At 39.8% G+C, this 6,741-nt stretch overlaps 1 non-coding gene across 1 annotated transcript; it reads right to left on the reverse strand.

The window, feature by feature from the left end:
- Positions 1-4,209: 4,209 nt before the first annotated feature.
- On the reverse strand, positions 4,210-4,284 carry Trnat-ugu (transfer RNA threonine (anticodon UGU)). The gene has a single exon. It is a non-coding gene; the product is annotated as a tRNA-Thr (tRNA).
- Positions 4,285-6,741: the final 2,457 nt, after the last annotated feature.

Genomic DNA, 6,741 nt, shown 5'->3' on the forward strand with positions numbered 1-6,741 from the left:
AGTTTTAATCTGCCAGGAAGTTTCACCTTAAAGAGATGTCTACCAGCACCACATATTATTCTTAAAGCACATTTTTGAGCAATGAAGACTTTCTATCTTGAAGATGAGTTCCTAGAACATTATTTCATACGACATTATTGAATGAAAATGTGCAAAATATGTCAACTTAATGATTTGTCCCTCCCCAAAACTTGCAGTGGTTCTGTTTCAAAGAAGGGCAGCTCGTTTACCAATATATCGAAATAGGAGAGAGAACGCCACGGATCTGATACGTGAAATTGGGTGTTAATAATTAAACCAAAGAATTTTCGTTGTGGTAAGAGCCTCTCATGAAATTTGAATCATTACCTTTCTCCTCAGAGAGTGAAAACATTTTGTTTGTGACCACCTACAAAAGGAGTAATGATGATCGTAACAAAACAAGAGGAATCAGAGCTCGCATAGAAGCATTCAAGTGTTCGTTATTCCCACGCGCTGTTCGGGAACGGAAAGTTAGTGAAATAGCTTGAAGGTTGTTTCATGAACTGTCTGCCAGGTACTTAATTGTGAACTGCAGTGTAATCATTAGATGTAGCTGTAAATGTCGACATTTTATGGGCAGTGTATTGTATCGTTTTCATTTGATATCAACATCCAAGATTTGTGTTTCTGACCCATATACAGGGTGTATCGTGATCAGTAGTGAAAACTGACACAGGTGAAAGTATAGTGTGATAGAAGAAAAATGCTCAAATATATATCTGTTCACGAATGAGCAGTCTGCAATATAACCGGAATATTTGCTTACAAGCCGCCACTGACTTAATTATGAAATACTTTTCTATTTAATACAGACATATTTGAAATCTGTCCTTTTCAATTAAGCACCTATCTAATTTTAACAAATTATCTCAATTTTTATCTTGTGATAAAACTATTTAAATAAAAAATTCCTGAAATTTTTTCACGAATCAAAAATAAATCGACACCTTTCGGAACCGAGATAGTCGATTTTTTTTTTAATTTGTGAAAAATTGAGATAATTGGTTAAGAAACTCGCGCGGAAGTACATATCTTTCAATGTCATATTTTGAGCCTTAAAATAAATAAAATCTTAACAAATCATTTATTAGCATGGTAGCACGACACCGTTAGAGCAGGGTCATCCGCTTTTGTTTTAATCGACGACCTTTCGGAGCCGAGATAACTTCGAAAAAAAAAATAATAATAATAAAAAGAAATGAAAGAAACGGTACATGCAGTTAATATTTTACAGCGATGCGCTTGATGCAGATGAATACTGACTACTTCTATTTTCAAGAAAAAATACTTGAATATGTATTATTTATTTTGGTATTAGTAACTAAGTAGAAGAATGAATTGGGCAGTGATAAATGTGTACAAAATATAAATCAAATATTTCCTGTGCTGTTCTGCTTTTAAGGCGAAAATGACTATAACATTTTTCTTTATGTCATAGAACTACTCCGCCTCACAAGGATTTTTGTAAGTTGTTCAGAAAGCAAGTTAACAAAGGTTTTACAATCGTGGTCCATTTAAAACTTGTTTTCAGAACAAGCAAGCGATGGTTCCCCTGATTTCGCCACCCCCTTCAGGTAACGTACTCCACGCTTGCATTGTTAAAACAGAAACCGTATTCTCAAACTTTCCGGATGTTTTTGGGCATGTTCGCCACATTCGATCGAGTTTCATTAAAAAGAAGCTCTATCTAAAATTTAATTTCCTATACGCTCATCTTTTTCGCTTTCAGGTAATATTTTTTGAAAATTTAACATCAGGTCCTCATGGAATGTTTGGACTAATGAATTCGACATTTTGGACATGGATGAAAGACCTCTGTTATAGACTGGACGTATAAAACCAATCAACTTGTACCAAGCTAAACCGAATTTTATTTGCCCTCGCATACCTATTAGAGGACGGAAGCCCTCACGAAGCTTATTGCGAGGGGGAACATGTTAGGGGTACAATGTCTAATACAGGGACGGCGAAGACTCGGCTCGGTATGTGGTGCTCATACATGTTTACCTATCATTCTCACTCAAGTGCACAGTGCTGTCTCCATCACACCACATTGTCTGATTACGATGGGGGATGGGAGGGGGGGGGGGGGGAGGGAGAGTGCGCAAACTGCTAAACTACCACATGCTGCAGCATAAAGCTTTGTTTCATATTTTCGTATTTTTCAACAACATAGATCACAAATCGATTCCATTTTTAGTATTATTTTTTTTTTATGCCACGAAGACAATATAAAGTCAACATACGAAGAGACGCTGACAGCTTCGTAGATTTACGTCTTCAAGTTGCTTCGTAATAGTCACCGACTTAGTGTGACAATCTAAAAACGCTCTCAGGCACATATATTGATAGAAACATTGATATCACATTTGCAGCCTCACTGAGGAGACGAGGTTCTCTTCCCGAAGAAAACAACGTAGAACTCCTGGACAGTTTCAATTTCACAAAAAATGTGTCTTTTATACAGGAATTATAATGCATGTCGACCAGTTCCACCAGCAGATGTGCATGAGCAATTTCGATTATATTGACAATTAGTCTCGAAAACAGCTCGGGAAAAATCTGAGATTGCCAGTGTCCTCAAACGTTTAGAAAACTATTCTTTTAACGTGATAACGGATTGCTCAAAATTAGCGTTTTCTTTAACGTCAATGAGCTTAGGGAAATGGACGGTATTTCTTGTCAGAAGTTGTCCCTGCCACAACACAGATTTCTTTTTACATACATTCATTTTCGGAAGTAAGTTGTTCGTCACCTTGTAGTGCCTTAAAAAGGACAGTCTGTAGTCGACTGCATATAAAATGTACGGTTTGCAATCCATTCTTGGTCTCACAATTTTCGTGTTAGCTTTCCTCTTTTCTTCAGAAATTCAACAATAGCTGATCTTAAATCGAGAACTCTTTCCAGTCGTGTCTTCTGACTTAGCTTACGTACAAAACAGTGGTCTATGAAGTCTCCATCCTCGTCATTAAGTGCTGATGAAACTGACGGCGTAATAATGCGTACGACTTCAGAAAATTTACTGTTCGTGTCTACAGTTCCATCATGTATTCCATGACGGGAATTTAACACAAAGTACTTCTTGATGCACAGAGCAATGAATCCTGAAAAATTCTGTCGAATGTTATAATTTTTAATTCTTTCAACATCAACTAAATTTTAAAATTATTAATGCCTCGGTATTGATGACATCCCTGCAGAACTATTAAAGAATGCTGGTGACAGCATGAAAATGATGCTGCTTCAACTTATTAGGTCCATGTATAGCACAGAGGAGATACCGACAGACTTCCAGAAATGCATCATTGTTCCTATACCAAAGAAGGCAGCAGCTACAAAATGTGAACAGTACCGAACTCCAAGCCTAATATCACATGCATCAAAAATTCTCATAAAAATAGTTCTGAAGGGAATTCAAGAGACTGTGGAGGATATGCTGAGCGAAGATCAGTTTGGTTTCAGAAGGGGACTGGGAACAAAAGAGGCGATTCCGGCACTGAGGCTCGTTATCGAAAGGGAATTACAGAAAAATAAACCAACTTATAATGCCTTCGTTGACATGGAAAAGGCATTTGATAGCATTATCTTGCAAGAGATGTTCAGAGTGCTGAGGAAAAGTGGAATAAAGTACAAAGACATCCGTGTGATAGCTTCTATACGAATGAGGTGGCAGTGATTAGGGACTGTCACCAGGAACAAAAAGCAAATATTAGAAAATTGATAAGGCAAGGATGTGCTCTCTCTCCTCTTATATGCAATGCTTCCATCCAGGAAGCTATAGACCAAGTTCGGGCAGCTACTGAGGTGGGGATCAAAATTAATGGGCAGAAGATAGACATGCTACGTTATGCAGATGATATTGCTATAGTCACGGAGACAAAAGAAGATCTAGAGGTTCAGAACAATAGAAAAAATTCTATGCAATCAGTATGGAATAAGAATAAACAAGAAAACCACTAAAGTGATGGTATGAAGTACATGAGCAGAATATGAACTTCTGATAATGAGGATTGGAAGAGAGGAGCTAGAAGTGATAGAGGAATTTACTTACCAGGGAAGCAAAATCACAAGGGATGGCCGAAGCCGGAAAGAAATTGCGTGCAGAATAGAAAAGAAATGATAATTAAATAGACACCCTAGCTGCAAACAGGCGTTGATATACTTCACTGGGGACATGTTGAAAATGTGTGCCCCGACCGGGACTCGAACCCGGGATCTCCTGCTTACATGGCAGACGCTCTATCCATCTGAGCCACCGAGGGCACAGAGGATAGTGCATCTGCAGGGACTTATCCCTTGCAGGCTCCCCGTGAGATCCACATTCCCAACATATCCACACCACTACATTCGTAGTGCGCCTAATAGATGTTTGCCCATCATACTCATTACTCGTGGCAGATTAATCTACCAAGTCCCGTACGAGTTCGGGCATAGCGTGTGCGTTCACACAAGAAGGTCAATGGCCGGGAAGCCATATTTTAACTATATATGACGGTAGTATCTGTTCCCGAAAGAACACATACCATGGATGACCATGCAGCTTTGCTAGAAATGAAATGATAATTAAATAGACACCCTAGCTGCAAACAGGCGTTGATATACTTCACTGGGGACATGTTGAAAATGTGTGCCCTGACCGGGCAAAGGCCAAAATTGTATTTAATCGGAGAAGAAACTTACTCACCAACAACAACATCAGTCTGAAAATAATGAAACGTATCATGGAAGGTTTAGTTTGGAGTGTGGCCCTATACGGATGTGAAAATTGGACAATTGGAAGAGAAGAGAGAAAACGGCTAGAGGCCCTGGAGATGTGGTGCTATAGAAGGATGATGAAGATCAGCAGGAGAGACAAAGTAACAAATGAAGAGGTGCTTAGAAGAGTACAGGAAACCAAACCTCTGTGGAAGTACACCAAAACAAGAAGAGACAAGCTTGTAGGGCACATCCCACAACACAACAACATCATTGGAACAATAGCAGAAGAAGCTATAGAGGGAAGGAATCGGCGGGGGCGACCAAGGATATCATACATGCAGCAGGTCATGAATGACGTTGGATGTAACACATACGTGGAAATGAAGAGAGAGGCAGACACAAGAGAGGAATGGCGCTCTGCTACAAACCAACTTCAGGGTTGAACACTAAAAGAAAGAATACCTGGTGTCCTATGTTGTTTCATAGCAAATTAGCAGGACCCGACTATTGTGGGACTACACATTAAATATTGACAGTTACAATCCTTCTCCTGTGGGACTGCCATTTATTTTCAAAGGAAGATAGATCGCTAGCTGCTTCTTCTTGCGCAAACTGCCACAGGCCCGCGAACTTCATTTACATCACTAAAAATTTTCGAAGGATGAACGGCGCATATACGACGACTCTGCCGAAATGAAGAAAGTAGTATCGACCTAAATGAGCAGCACCAAATAGTAGAAGAAAGTGTCGCATCGCACTGCTTAATGATATGTCGCACTATACCGATAGGAACCGAGCCAAGCCGAAAGGTACCAAGAAGTGGCGATATAGGCCGAGCCTCGAACAAACCACATGCCAGCAGCACATTGTGCACACGTGAAGTTTCGCACGCCGCGTGATATTTCAAGCTTTCCAACCGTCATATTCTGGTACAAGAAGCTCTTCTTGGGCCAGTTGAGGAGGCAGCAGCTGAAAGATGACGTAGTGTGGTGTGAGGTACCGATGACAGGTGGTTTGTTTGGTACGGGTATCGTGAGAAAGACCTAAATTGTCGTCCTTCTCCGCGATTGACTGCTGCATTCGGAAGTTTCGTTCCAAAATGACAATCTTACATTATTAATACTAGACAAACTAAACAGAGTATTTACTTGCATTTCACATTTAAAGCATCCAACAATTGCGTGTTAACATTCAATTATTTCACAAATATGTATAACCAACAGAATAATAAACAACTGCGAAATGAAAAGACAGACTAAGCACTTCGGTGATCTTCGGATTGCGCCGAACTTGGACGGCCGGCGAAGCGGTTCGGCTGTGAGATCAGAGCTCGTTCGGCAGTCTCGGAAGACGGACATGTCCGCCGGAGTATCATTTAAGATTTAATTTGCAACGTCTGTTTTGTAAATGTGAGAGCTAGTTCGGCAGTGTCGGAAGGCAGACATAGTACCTACCACTGTCGGTGTTAGTTAAGAATTTATTAACAATGTATGGTTATTTGGACATGTAGTTGAGAACAGTATGACACTAATTACGGAAATATGTGGTTCATTAATTTGTTGAGAAATTGAAATCACTCTAAAGTGGAATGTAACTGTGCAGTCTCTCATGTTCTGCTATTAAAAATCGTGTGGCAACCCTTATAAACAAACTGACTCGAAATTTAATCATTGCTAAAACAACAGTTCCTCGTTAAGAGTTTCTTATAGGCTCCACATAACGGATCCACGACCTACGTGCTGTTATCTGGGTAGCGAACGACAACTATAGAAGACTGCAGGTTGGTGAACATTTGTTAGAACTTATACATCCCCAACATGCCGTACATGGCATCCCTTGCGGGGAAAGTCTTCGAAGTCGAAGTGCTTTGAAATTATAAGACTAATTTTTAGTAGCGAGAAATGTGAAGGATAAATGACCAGCGAACTATGAAGGACTGTGAATCGCGTGAACTGTAAATGGCTAGAGAACTGAATGGGAACTGCCATACGTAGGCTTTGAACTTCGTTTGAACTGTTTCTG

This window comes from Schistocerca nitens, chromosome 9 (genome assembly GCF_023898315.1).
Source record: "Schistocerca nitens isolate TAMUIC-IGC-003100 chromosome 9, iqSchNite1.1, whole genome shotgun sequence".
In the NCBI taxonomy this organism is placed as follows: Eukaryota; Metazoa; Arthropoda; class Insecta; order Orthoptera; family Acrididae; genus Schistocerca; species Schistocerca nitens.